The following is a 15,783-nucleotide window of genomic DNA, read 5'->3' as shown; positions in this document are numbered from 1 at the left end:
ATTGCAATCATAATGATTAATAGGTTTAATATACAATTTAATTATATTAAAATCATCGTTTCTTTGCATTGCACATTTCCATAAATGTTATGCATCTCCAAATTTACAGCTTCGAAAACTAAATCCATGATAATGTGAAAACGTTAAAAAAAGTGATTGTTTCTGTGCTTTAATCGACTTCTTTTACAGATCAAACCTCAAAAGAACTTTAGTAATTTGCAGATTCTCATTTTTTTGTAGTTTGCTAGCTTGTGGGTAATTATGGTCGAAGTTGCATCTTGCAAACTTAAAAACGATGATTATATATCTATATAAAATAATTAGTAGGTGCAATTTATGGAAAAAAGAATAGGTCTAATAAAAAAATAATCAAAATATCAGAAGAATTTAACTAAATTGTTATATTGCGTATAGCATTTTAATTACTATTTCTTATAACAGACGTAAGAAGTTTTTATTGTTTCGAATATTTCTGATGCTCTACGTGATCGCGAATATACCATTTTACTAGATTCTAAAGGTTTTAATATATTTTATCTACGAAAGTAGGAATAAAGTGCAGTTCTCATTTATTAATTACAACAGAAACAAATGTTGACACACGGACAAAGAATTTTATCTCCTAACCGTGGCTGACATGGCTATTTTATAAATACATGAATATATTTGTTCTAAGTTATTTAAATTTCTCTTAAATAAACAGAGTTGAAAAAGATTAACAAACTTTAGATTACTATGGTTTCCACGCTATTTTTAATATTCAGTGAGGAGCGTACTTTTTGGAAACGTTCAGTTCCGTCGAAAAATAAGTATCAGTCAAAATGGCGGTACTCGGCACAGCGTTTAGGGAAACGCTTAATCCACCGACTATTGGGGCGATTCCGGTTTCTGTGGCATTGGTTCGTGAAACAGTTGCGGTTCCGCGGGCCGATACCGCCAAGAAATTATGCGTGAAACGGTCTCCCTTTTCCTCGAAATTTCTAGCGCTAATCGGCATTCGCGAGCTCCGGTTGGCTTCTTCCGCTCCGAAGAACAGACATCTGCTGCTGCCTGCTCTTACAATTAGAAGTTAATTGTAACGATCGCCAGAAAAACCAGCCACAGATGTTTCGAATGTAAATTCACGTTTCTAGTCGGGCCGGTGCGCTAGGGATACAGAAGTTCCGCAGTTTCCGCATAAATAATAGGAATTCGGTGAACTTCTCCACTGAATTGAGCCAGTTAAAAGCGAATTGCGAAAAAGGAGACCGATAATATTGCGGCCGGCTGTTTGATAATCTGTTCCGAGCACAGTAATCCGGCGAGCGATATTTTTTTCATGGCTGAAAGTAAATTTTTCAACTTTTATATTAACGAACATTTTTGTTTACTTCGAGGAAATTACCTATTGAAGCTTTAAGATAACTATTAAAATAACGATAAGTAGTTAAATAAGATAAATAACTGTTAAAATCAGTATGCTCCGGTATAACATTTTCTACCGTTTTCACAACAATATCTAAACTACGGGTGTTTGTACAAAATAACAATTGCTTATCAGAATTAAACATAATTCTTGATTATTGTCTCTGTTGGTAGGTTTCATAGAGTGAAAGCAACATACCAATATTTTATATATTTTACTTATCTAAAATAAGATAACAAATGATTATTTCAAATACTTTATAATTTATATTTTTTGAATAATACAGTGAAAGTAGATAATTGTGGGATTCATTATTTGTAGAATATAATACAAGCAATATGAGTGAAATCGACCCAAGCAATAATTTAGTAACAATAATTTTTCAAATATGCAACTCGATAACAAAAATAGATATTTTGTGAAAGAGGAGAATTATTGAGCATCAAGTTTTTCTATTTTTTCCGCCTTTTGCTTTATCACTTTCGCCTTAAAAGCTTTTTTCTACTGCACGTAGAACGCTCGATCGCAGACTAATTAGCATTTCATTCATCCCAGGTCAATCTATTATACGTGGTTGTAGAATTTCTTGCTTGACTGATCCATGAATTTATTTCTACTTCATATCGGTTTCTCTTTTCAATACCCGCATTCGGTATGAAATTATTTAATTATCAAGAAATCGTATTCCGTAGTACTTTCTATGAAATGTACATGTAGTTGTACGAACATGAGTAATTAATAACATTCAATAGACTTTCTATATATTCGTTATATACACTTTGAACGCATTTAATGCAAAAACATTAGCTGTATTATAATTATTATTTATTATATTTACAATGTATAAAAATCTCTAATTGAATCTAGCTTAGTGAAAATCTCTAAGAAAATCTCAGCACAAGCTTAAACATACAGTGGGTGTAGAAAGTATTCGTACAGCAATCAATTCCAACAAAAACATTATAGAACTTCGTTTATTACAAATAAATTTTAATAAAAAAGATGTGTACATATTCTTTGATATCTTCGGAGCAAGTTTCATGAAAAAGAAATTGTTTATTTATATTCTTTATGAAACTATTAGCAAAACTCTTAAACATGGACTGAAATATACGCGTAATAAGTATTCGTACAGTTCCTGTTCCATGACGCTTTCCGTTACAGTATACATGACAATTATCTGGTAATCCATGGAATGTCAACATAAATATCATCAGTATGTCTAGAAACCTTTCCGAACAAATAGTGCTCTATATTTAAGATACGTAACGTTAGTAGTCCTAAAATGGGACGAAAAGGAAAGGAGAGGACTGAAAGTGAAAGAAAAATTATTATAAATCTGCATAATAAGTGTAAAATATTACGACAGATTTCGGAAATTATGAATAGACCGAGGTCTACACTTCAAGGCATTATTGACAGATATGGAAATCGAAAAACTTTAAGGAATAAAGCAAGGTGCGGACGTAAACGATTAATAAATGAATACACCGGCCGATGGATAATGCGTAAAATAAAACGAAATCCAAAGATTAGTGCGTCAAAAATCGCAGCTGAACTTAAAAGTGTCCTTAGTATCAATGTCTGCAGCAGTACAGTGCGTAATTTTCTATGGGATAGATGATATCATGGCAGAGGAGCTCGTAAGAAATATTTTGTGAACGAAACTAATAGAAAGAAGCGACTGCAATTCGCAAAAGAATATGTAAACGTTCCAATGGAGTATTGGAACCGTGTAATATTTACTGATGAAAGTATATTTAACATATTCGGACCAGATGGACGATGTACGGTATGAAGGAAAAAAAATACCGAGCAGGAAAAAGAAAACTTGCTGGCGACTGTGAAGCATGGCGTAGGATCGGTCACAGTTTGGGGCTGTATGAGTGCGAATAGGGTTGGATCCCTACATTTTATCGATGGTATCATGGACCATAAATTATACATCGATATTTTAAAAACAAATATTCAAGCTAGTGCAAATAAAATACAACTACAAGACAACTATATCTTTTTAAAAGACAATGACCCGAAGCATAATGCTTATAATACAAGATAATGGATCCTGTATAACGTACCAAATCAGTTAAAAATCCCTCCATAGTCTCCAGACATAATCGTCATAGAGCACTTATGGAGTCATCTCGGAGAAAAAATTCGAAATCACCATATTTCTTCAAGAAAAGATTTAAAAAATGCACTACTGCAAAAATGGAACAACATTTCTAGTACTATCACCAGAAAGTTAGTACAGTCAATGTCACGAAGGCTTACAGCGATTATACAATCTAAAGGGAATCCAACTAAATACTAGAATAACACATAAGTTGCTTTTTGTTATGTTAATGTATAAAAATTAAGAGACGTTATTGTAAAGTTGAAAGTGTACGAATACTTATTACGCGTATATTTCAGTCCATGTTTAAGAGTTTTGCTAATAGTTTCATAAAGAATATAAATAAACAATTTTTTTTTCATGACATTTGCTCCGAAGATATCAAAGAATATGTACATATCTTTTTTGTTAAAATTTATTTGTAATAAACGAAGTTCTATAATGTTTTTGTTGAAATTGATTGCTGTACGAATACTTTCTACACCCACTGTAGTTTAATAGAGTTTTTGATTTCCAGTTTCTCGAAATCCAATTGTATGACAATTTATTAAAACAATATTGTTCAATAGTAAAAGTCAGCATAAACTTCCACAATTTATGTGCTCGATCAATTAAAGTTGATTTCCTTATTGTCTATATTAGCTTTCTCAGCTTTTACATGATCAATTCTTCACAATTAAAGTAACAAATTCTTTAAATATATTTTTATTATTTCGTTTGACATAAATTCTCTACGCTGTGTAAATCTTGTAAAAATAAAATTATTCTATTATTCAAACGATGTATGTACATCTTCAGTGCATGTTTCTAGCAAAAACTATTACTTCCTTCCTGAATTCCATTATTTTAATAAATTATTGTTTACTCGAGTTTTCAGACAGATTATTCTTGTCTTGTGTCCATTGGTGTTCGAACAAAACTAGCATGAACTTCGGTGTGGTATTCGAGCTCGGTTATAGCCATAGCCAAATTAGTTCTAGAGTAAATTAAATGGTCAACTTGATACGTCCTCCGGTACGATGTGTTTACACGATTGCAAGACCATAATCGGCGCAGCGAGGATCCGTATGTGTCATACAACCTGGTGGATGACAATAACAGTTTGGATTAATTGCATGGTCAAGTGTGTTTGCTGTTACATGCGTAACAAGCATGTTTCACAGCCTCACGGAACAGATCACCGGATTGTGCCTAACAGCTGTGTAGTGAGTTACATAATTGCAAATCATTGACTGCTTGTAACGGAAGGAAGGACATGCACTATCGACGTATGTGCATACAGTTCCTTTGGCTGGGATACGAGGATTAAACGTCTTCGAGAGTGATTATTATACTTATCAGATAAAAAGCCAAATTGCGTTTAGAATGGCAATTTTCTTCATGGATCGAAAATGTATTGAAGCTATTGCATTGCAAACTAATTAAAAATGCGGCATTCTCAATTTTGAATCGCGTACAGTCAGTTATTAAACTATCAGGACGTATTTGAAAACGAGATAACTTTTTAAGAACTGGATCAAATGATTTTAATTTTTTTCAAGATTCTAAAACTAATAGTTTACTAGACAACGTCTGAATAATTCTTTACATGAATTACAATTGGTTGTTTCGAATTCCGATTAAAAGTTCAGGATGTATATTAGTAACAGAAGTTTTTAATGCAATTGGTACATAAAAAAATTTTCAGAAAAAAGATAGAATTAATTATGTCGGATAATGAATCATTCTTAGTCGTGTAAAATACTCGATTGGAAAGTATTCCTTCGGTTAATTACGTTAGATAAATATTTATTCGGAATAATTCGAATAATGCCCAATTATGTAACTCAGTTCGGTACATATTAATTGTATACATGTACAAAATCACTTCAATCTATGAAACGCGGACATCAGAATGAGATATTCCGAGTAGCAAAGAACCAGGGCTGGGGAAAATTGAAGTAATTTGATATAGCATAGTAAACATTGAAATATTTGCGTAAGCAAATACTATTTTATTATATAATATAAGCAATACTATTTTATTATATAATATAAGCAATACTATTTCATATAATGCTTGAATGATATACTATTTCGTTGAATGTTTAAATCATGATAAAATACTATTTACTATTTACAAACACAACTAAGACACTATTACTGTTACTAGACTAATACTAAGGCACAAATTTTAATACTAAACATATTTCACAACTGTCACTCGCAATCTTCTAGTCGAATAATTTATTATAATAATGGTAACACCTCAACCAAATACATAAAAAGGTAGTATGTTCGAAAAGTGTGTTGTACTAAAGGCAATGAATGTAAATCAGTAACTTATATAAATTACTCTTTTATAATGTTTCCAGTTATTTTCGCAGAAAATAAACACGTTATGTTATTGATAATTTCAGCCACCTACAAAGAATACAAATGTTTAATGTTATCATGGTATTACAAAAAGTTAGAGGACAAAAACCTTTTATTATTCTAAATACTATTCCGTGAAGTATTACTATTTCATGATATATTATTTTCCTATAGATATATATGAGACAATAAAAATATTTACATTCTATTTAATATTTTTTCCCAGATATGCTGACAACTATCATGAATGGAACGCATTAGCACTATCTCAACGACTGTGATTCTTTCTACAGTAAAATTATCCTTGTTCCATAACTATGTATATTATCCGTATCTAATCACGCTTGATTTGAAGCCGCTATCAGTTAATTCGTGGCGTACAGTGTAGCGGCATGGTTCGAAGGTCTCGGAGAAACTATTAAATAATGTAAGCAGATTAGCAGATATGACACCATACAGATACAGGCACCATGTTAGCATATTAGCAGGAACAGGCACCATAAATAAAATTTATAGAAGCCTTCGGAACTTTTCATAAAATGCATCGATAAACAAATTTCTATACTAGTTTCGAACGAAACGATTAATATTGAATAAAAGTTCAAAAACAATAGTTGTTTCTAATACAAATGAATGTATACTTTCGACTTAGTATATTAAACTTATACTATACTTAACTCGAGTTTTTGTGCAACGATATCCGCGCTTATGTGGGTAGCATGGGTATCAATTAACCTGTTAGCTACGTACGACGTGTATACACGTCACAAGGAAATAATAATTTTACATCTTATTGTAACTATACTTTTACGATTTATGTCAAAATGCTTTAGGATAATTCTAGAACAATTATCAAGAAGTAGGATTGATAAAACGCATAACAAAATTTATGTTCTTAATATATCGACGCAGCTAAGTGGTTAAGGATATCATTAGACTCGGTAAATAGTTTGGAACAGGAATAAATCGAAGATATATCTGTTTCCTGACACGACCTTTTCCCACCCAGATTGCCCATTCGTCCCAGCTTTCGTCGGGGATAATCACGAGAAACCGACGTTAATTCGGCGCCCGGTCGGACGCTGTTGCAATAATCCGTGATTGCGTTACAAATCGTTTCCTTGGAGGATATTTTCCGCACGGGAATTCGACGGGGTGAATTATGCGCGGCCTCTTTCACGGTATTTTTGCCTCATTTCCGTGATCCTCCCCCAATCCCGCGGCCGTGTTTCATGATTAATGGATGTTGGGGATAGGGCGAGTTCCACGAGTGGCAGGGCCCCGGAGTGCATCGAAAAACGCAGCAAATAGCTCGATTCCGAGTAGTACGGTCAACAGCGGGGAGATAGTGGAACGTGCGAAGTCGATTATTGCAGGCATTCTACGGGCACGTGGAAATCGATACCTAATTATCGGTCGAGACACCGCACACGAACTGCTGCGGGAATTTCCTTGCCCTGCCGACCGCCGGCCCAGCTATTTCGTGCATGTAACATCGCCTGTTCAGATTGTCGAGGTACCAGCGATCTACCTAGGCTTCGATGTTTTCTCACAGCTATCGTGATATTCTGATTTACCTCGAATGTCCTCCACCGTACTTCCCAACCGTTTATTAACTTTTTCTTTCAATTATCTGCACGCGGTATCTGGCATGACTGTATTCGGACCGTATTCGTATCGTCGGACATGAAACTTGCGGATCACTGGGATATGTTTTATTGATGGTCGTTAATTATCTTTTGGCGCAAACAAAGTTCAGACAGATCTACAGGTCGTCTTAAAATTAATGAATGGAATGCGACGCTTGTATGGGTTACGATCATGGCGATGTAATGAGATAGTTTGTGTATTTTTTACTAAGCAAATGTTTTGCTCGAATTTATTCATTTATTGCTGCATCTACTTACATATGTGGAGTGTGATAAATGTAATAGTTTTTCAATTAAATTGCCTACATTGCATTTTTTAAATTTTCGTTATAGGCTTAGATAAAAAAAAGTTAAAAATTACGAGTTTTATCATTTTTCTTGTCATTCCAAGTAATTAGTAACATAAAGAAATGTAGTATAGCAATTGTCTAGAAAACTAGTTCTACTATTATCTAAAAAAGAAATTCAAATCATTTGGATCAATTTTAATGAAGTTATTTCGTTTAAAAAGCTATCAACATGCTTCCCGCAGCGAACGTACTTGTCTCTGTCATAAAATCCGCAGTCTAATTGACTACCGCTATGTCAAATCTTCTCTGAAAAATAGGCTGGAATCATTCGAAGGTAAGTCGTGATTGTTTGAAAGAGATGTCACCAGCAAGTTCTTCACGGAGATTTTCTTTCTCCGAACGATGTGGCTTGCAGAGCACTTCCATGGTGTACTTGTCGAGCGACGACTTCATATCGATTGCAATTTGTCTGTATAACTCAGCCGCGGCGTGCACGGAACAGCCGTTGTCGGACGCAGAAAGAGAGAGATCGGACAGATACTAATTGCTTTTTCTGTATGAATGTTTCTCCGACAAGTTCCTTGTTTCTTATCTGTCGCCAGAAAGAACACGGGGCCGAGTTCTCATCCTTTGATGCTGTAATTTAAATTAAACCGTTCCGTGGTTTTAGAACCACGTCCATTTGCCGTCATTGGCAGGGGTTCTTTAACGGGAAATGGAGCAGGTGAATCAGAGTGTTCCATTAGCTGCCTAAACTTTGCAAGTTCCTCCCAACTTATACGGCTTTAGAACACTTATAGGCAACTAGGAATTTTAATAGATAATGTGAGTCTTTTATTCTTCCACTTCAACAGTAAGGAATAATCAAAATGTACTTGATACGTTGGTGTTGTTATAATCTATTATTAACCCTTGGTTAATAATAGATTAGTAATCTTTTTAACCCTTGGTTATCGGAAGATTTTTCCGATATTCTATATTCTATATTCTATATTCTATATTCTATATTCTATATTCTATATTCTATATTCTATATTCTATATTCTATATTCTATATCGTAAAAATAGCGTCTATTTTATAAAAGAAAATTGAACGTTTTTTTGGACAATATATCCTCTGCGTTTTTTAATTACTTTATGGAATAACTTCGATATACGGTTTATTAGTTTGCCCGATTCCATTCGGTGTCATGCATTTTGTAGTGTGTTCCACATATTTCGAAAACATCGTATGAAAAGCACTCAGCATACGTTTCTACTGAATTAATTACATAAGTGTCAGGCACTTTTAAACTTAATGTGTATTTTCGATAATACGATGCTATAGAACTTAATACGAAACATGAAACATTACCTACATTGAATGAGGAATTGCCATTTATATTAAGTCAGCAGTGTTCTAATACTTTTAGAAGGAAGTGTTCCTTTCAGCAACACAGAGTAAATTTTGCAAAACACATTTTCGAGAAAGACACATTTCAAGCTTTCTGTAACAATTTTCATATTATGTAATTCGGATATAAGTTTCTGTAGACGTATTTTTGAATCTATATTTTTCAAGGAAATGTAAAAAAACTATTTTTTTTTTCTAAGATTAGGTTTAGAATACATTTTTAGCATGTTAATATTTCACCCTGTCATTTCGATGAAAAATGCATAAAATCGCAGACGATTTACAATACGACAAAATGATTCAAGACCGGAATAAAGCATTGCCTATACAGTTTCTGTCTCTTGCAGATGATGCAGGAAAGTTTTATCTCGTATAGGAATCTGTGGTGCAATTATAAGAAAACATTAAATAACCATGAAACCTGTCTTGTTGCATCACTGCAGAACCGTCTTACAGAACCGATACTAATATGTATTTGTTGCGGATGCGATATTTAGACTACGGATTTTATACACACCACGATAAAAACGTGTAGATCAAATATAAAACAAGAAACACGTTTAAGGAATTTAAAATGAAATAAATGTCTGTACTGTTCCCGTGGCTTGCAATAACTGCAAACAATTATTATGTTCTGTAAAAATTCGCGTTTTATCGATAACTCAACCAAGGATGGGTGACTAATTCTAGGACTATAAAGAGAAACGGCGTATGTTACAATTTCAACAAATGGTAGTTTCTTTGATTAGCTCGAAAAAATAGTGTAATTTGTAATGTCACTGATGTGAAACATTGGTGATCAAATAATTCAAGTGATAATATCACGAAAGTGATATCACGTGATACATCACAGAATTTATAATCGCCGTATGGTGGCAGGGCGAAAGATTAATGTGTATTAACTAGGTCCGTTTCTCGTATGAGGGGGGAGGGTGGCCGCCGCCCTATGCCGTTGAAATACGCAGAAAGGCGGGCAGAAAATGGTAGTCGTGCCTTGCGGCACGTGACTTACGGCAGCTGTACGTATATCGTCAAGAACACTGCAGTTCCGGTGGCGTAGGAAGCGTCGAGTGTGGAATATAAACTTTAACGGATGGCTTCTTCTATGGTGCCGTGCACCAGAAGTGATCTAGGACCTCTGTCCCATTCTTCCAGCTTCTTCCACGCGATCTTCGTCTCGGATAGACCGCCACGACTGTGTCGGCTATGGATCAGTGGGAACACGTTACCGCTTTCTATGCAGAAACGGTTCAGCTGACTCGAAAATGTCATGCGTATCGCGTCCAATCGCGTAACAACGATGTCTAATGAAAATTGAGAACTTTTCCAGCACCACTTTGCAATGTCGATGTTCTTTCTATTTCGAGTAATTTTAACATGGGTTCGATCCTTGCGTCGATTTTGGTTATTTTATTATAGGTAGAGGATGCGAGTAATGGTGAAATCTAGTTTCAAATTCTTGCTTTATGTCTCTGCGGCAACTGTGTTTACTGAAACAACTTGCTCATGATCCGTTGTTAGATTTTTATCCAAAATCAAGATTTTGTAAAGTAACTGTCGCTGTATGGAATAATAATGTAGAATATTTTGTAGCATAATTGTTGCAACAGGAACGAATTAATTTATGAAATAATAATATATTTTGCGAAATAATAATATACGTTAGGAAATAACTACAGTAATATAAAATAAAATTTTTAATAGAAATTGAAATGGTTTTGATTCGACCAAGACAAATTACATGGTTTCAATTAGAATTAATAACTTGTTTGTACATACTGCGTGCAGAAGCTCTCTGTACATATTACAAAACATATTTAAAATGTTCTTAATTAAAACCGCATAACGTAAAAAAGAGTCTTACAACAATGAACCAGAACTCATTCTGAAGCTTGAAGCTCTACGTTTCCCATGTATCGTTTTTATAACATATTTTTTCATAATACAGCAGGCTGGAAACGAAGTACACGCTTCTTCTTGGAAATGTGGATTAACTCTTTGCGGTCATGTCTACTCTCAGACACGAAAGTTATTTATTCATTTTTTATTTTTTTCTTTATTTTTACATAAAATTAAAACGTATTATTGTGTTACATATATCTAAACTTTAAATACAATTCGTTTCACTTTTGAAAATGCTAGGTTTGGTTGCTACCCACTGTTTTTACTTTTAGGAAGCTAGTATGCACATTTCTTTTTAATTAAATAATTAAGAAAACATAATAACTAGATAATTATGAATCAAAGAAATCAGTATTTGTGAACTAAAACGTAATAACTAGATAATTATGAATCAAAGAAATCAGTATTTGTGAACTAAAACGTTTTGTATATATATTTGATGTTTTTTAGAAATTGGTCGATAGAACAGCATATATTGTATCATATGATATCACATTCAATTTTATGATTTATGAAGTGCATATTAGACGTTATAATTATTGTATAAATATTAATAGTGGAGAGATTTGTTGCTTTAATTGAAATCGTGTATCGGTTGGATTAAGTCACGTGCATAACGCGAAGAATTATTATTTATAGCATTCGATGGAATGTTGGGGTAGTGTCTGTTTGTATGTTTCGCGTGTGCTGTGCAATCAATCAATCCATTCGCCATTTTTTTCTTTCTGGAGTAATCAACGGGTATATTGATTACTTAATTATCGTGGCGAGGTAACGTCGCCGCGCTTGTCGCTTTTGTTATGTTAAGCTGAAGAGATTCTTATGTAACTGTGGCGTACTATCAAGTATAATCAACGATATAAAACTGCCAGTAGTGTTGTGATGCCAAGGAGAATTAAACTGTTGCGTCGTTGTTGTTAGTCAGTCGAATTAATTGACCAAGTTGGACAAGACAATACAATTCGTTGTTTTTTATTGATGTAGAATGCTGTTCAGTTTGTATCGAATGAGAAAGAATGCATATTATATAATAGTAAGTAAAAGTTCTAGTATCGTATAAGATATAAACACAAACATTTATTTACATATATATGTATTATCAGATATCGGTCAAGGATTCTAATCTTTACTTATGTCAATAGTGAACAAATTCTTTTGAATTATTTGTTAGTGTTTATCTTCTTCACATAAAATAATAAATAATACAATATTATGATACAAATAATACGATATTTTAATTCAATATTAATTATAATTCTGTAATTCTGTAATTTTGTAACTCTGTAATTTTGTAATTCTATAAATTAAATTAAAAAAAGTTATTGGATTAAGGAATGAGACAGAGAATATGTTTTCAACTAAACAAGGATAAATATAACGTACAATTCTGCGAAAATCACTTTTCACGCATTAATGTAATACAATGATACGTAATAATTTGTTTTAAGTAGCAATTCAGATGTTTATATTTATTTAAAATTCATACATGGCCCTTCACGCCTATTTCATCATAAAAATAATAAGCTCGAATTAATTCAGAGTTTGTTCGATTTATAAAATTGCTACAATAACAGAATCTATTCAAGTGTTGTCCTTAAAATTGATGGAATTATAAGAGCTACGATCGTAGTAGGTTTTGTATTCAATTATTCGATTCCGTTTTCGTATCACTTCTGTCAACTGACACCCATTTCACCATAGAACTTCTTTTCTATCCTGTAATTAGTTGCTCCACTGTGAAACACGTAGACGTTGATGCATTACGAATTTATATACGTCTCACGTTCACATGGATCCGAGTAACGCCCATTTCCAATTTACATACTCACCTCCTCGTCGGATGTGCACTTCACCTTCTCGCGTACGTGATTCGTCGATGAGCAACTGTGTAGGTACTATCCGGATCTACTGTAGTTTTTGAAACCTTTACATCGGGAAATGTCTTTTTTGTATTCACTATGAAACCTTTCTAAAACCAGTAAAACACAAAGTTCAATAAAAGCCAACACACTTGTAAGATTTCTTTTATTTAGTTACGAAAGTTACTGTAACAGCGAATCAAATTATTCTTTATTTGCCTTTCATCAAACAAATATTTTTGGTCTAGTATCGAACATTAAACAATGATTAAAATTTTCCATCTCAATATCATTGCAGCAATTTTTATTTAGTTATTGATTCACCAATACATGATATGTGTTTTTGTTGATATAAGTTTTATAATCTTGTATAATCTTGTAGTCCGTGCTATTTCTAGTTCTCTATTTAATTTGATGAGCTATACACATGCTGGGTAGGTTCGCTAATATCTGTCATCTAAATTAATCGAAAACTGTTTCATCTATAGAAAAATGTTTCGAACGAATGTTGAACCGTATAGAATGTGCTGAGGTAATTCATTTTATGTTGCAAGAATATTTAAACAAAATCCATTAATCACGTAATGCACGTATAATTACGATTTTCCTGGTTCTTTCATTAATAATTCTGTTTATATTGTACAACTTCTTCCAATAAGTGTTCTAATATGATTTGTTCTCGTGGAACTTTTATTATATAAATTCTAAAATGTATCTGTTCTATAAGAACACTTTTACAGCGATTCTTCATGATAAGATTGAGAAATTCTATAGGATTCTATAGAATTCTATTCTCTTAAGTGAAACTATCATAATGTACAGTGTCAATTACAAATGTCGCCCATAGTCAGCTAAATATTTCCATTTTCTCATTTCACGGATCTAATTAGGCAGACTATTCAAGAACAGATTTCTCAGTCGTCCTTCTGAACGGGATATTTTTCGCGAGGAATACACAAAGACGTAAAGTCGATATCATCGGACCCGTCTGGCCCGTGTTTCAAACTTTTGCCAGTCGGCTTTGGAGCATGTAACCAATGTACACGTTGATTTATGTATCCCAGATGAGTTGATCCAAATATATTTCTATCGAGCTTCGTATTTGCGATAAATGTACGCGCGTAAACGAGCAAATGGCCAGTCCGAACGTACACGGAATAATTGCTCGCCTGAAATAAGATCGATAGTACGACGTCAACTAACAAATTGCAACAAATTTACTTGAATTATGATATTTTTGAACGTCGAACATTTTCATCGTGTCGCTTTACATTAAACCACGATAAAACTGTTTTCGACACGAACTGTTGTGGATGGTAACATAATTTTTCGGACGTCGCTATTTTAACGTCGTTATTTACTTATTAACTGATTCGGTAGGATTTGCATGGCATTAGTTAATTAATTCGGTGCAATGCTCACAGCGTCAGTTAACTATTCATTAATGAAGAAAAACTTTCATAATATTGGTTAATTATTAGCTAATTCAGTAACGTTTTCATAGAATTGGTTAATTCTTAATTTGTTCCCTATAATGTTTATAGGTTTAGTAAACTATTGATTAATTATTAATTAAATCAGTAACGTTTTCATAGTCTATCTTTAATTCGTTCAGTACAATATTCATACTGTTAGTTAAGTGTTAATTAATTGAGTAGACTTTTCATGGTGATAGTTAACTCTTAATTAATTAAGCAGAATTCTCATAGAATTAATTACCTATTAATTAATTATTAAAATTTATACGAAATAATTAATTACGTATAATTTACCACCTTATATAAACCATCTTAAGGCGTATTCAAATATGTAAAATTTCTGAATCTTTATAGTGACAATTGCTAAATAAAAAATTTATTTAGGAGGAGATATGTAGGTAGAAACGTCTAGATATCCCACCCTGTATATTAGATATCGTTCACACCGAGCTTAACTTACCCGACCGCCATGATTCAGTCACAACGCCCCCAATTACCACGTGTCGCCGCAGGAACGTGAATCTATGTTTTTGTATCGAAATGTTTAATTTACCTAAAAATAATCAATATCCACGAACGATGAAATTCGAATTTCAATCGAGGCCATGTTCCATTGGTTCACTTTACCGTGCGGCAAATTATTGTATTGGCCAGTAGTTTGATTACTGATTGAATTTGAAGTCCTGTACCGGTCGGTAACGGTTCCCATGTTAGCGAAGTCGGGTTCCGAGTTCCTATGGGATTGGTTACGAAGTTTCCGGCAAGTTAAGATTAGTTAAGATAGCAGGTATCGAGACCTTCTGCTTCTCGGCTTCTCCGGACGTGTAGCCGGTTCCCATAGTTTTTCTCCTCCGCCGTCTTTTCGTCCCCGTCTTGTGGACGGCGAACAAGGTTGTAATTGACAACTACGTTCACCGGGACGACGGTGTTTACGATGTATTTACAAGTTTCAACGTTCGTCGCAGAAAATTAATGGACTGAAATTTGCGGCGGTGTGCGCTAAGTAGTTCGGATTGTTAACTAGAACAGAACTTGGACGACGAGCGTTTAACACTGAATTGCGATGCGAGCACTACGGTATCGACGCGTGGGTATTTTTCCACCCTTCCGGGGTTGTAAGGCCCGGATTGAACCATTGGAGGACGCGTGATGCCGGTGTCGCCGATGTATTACCCGTCAAATTAATATTGGTTAACGGATTCAAATGGTAGAGCAGTGGTTGCGCGTACGATGTTGTTGGTTTCCTCGACTGCTGGAGATTATGAACGAACGAATGTGAACCTCGACTGCTGGAGGTTGTGTATTGTACGAGTACTTGACGAAGAATGTTTGATGA

This window comes from Augochlora pura, chromosome 8 (assembly GCF_028453695.1).
Source record: "Augochlora pura isolate Apur16 chromosome 8, APUR_v2.2.1, whole genome shotgun sequence".
Classification (NCBI taxonomy): Eukaryota; Metazoa; Arthropoda; class Insecta; order Hymenoptera; family Halictidae; genus Augochlora; species Augochlora pura.
Note: the sequence above shows the minus strand (reverse complement) of the source record.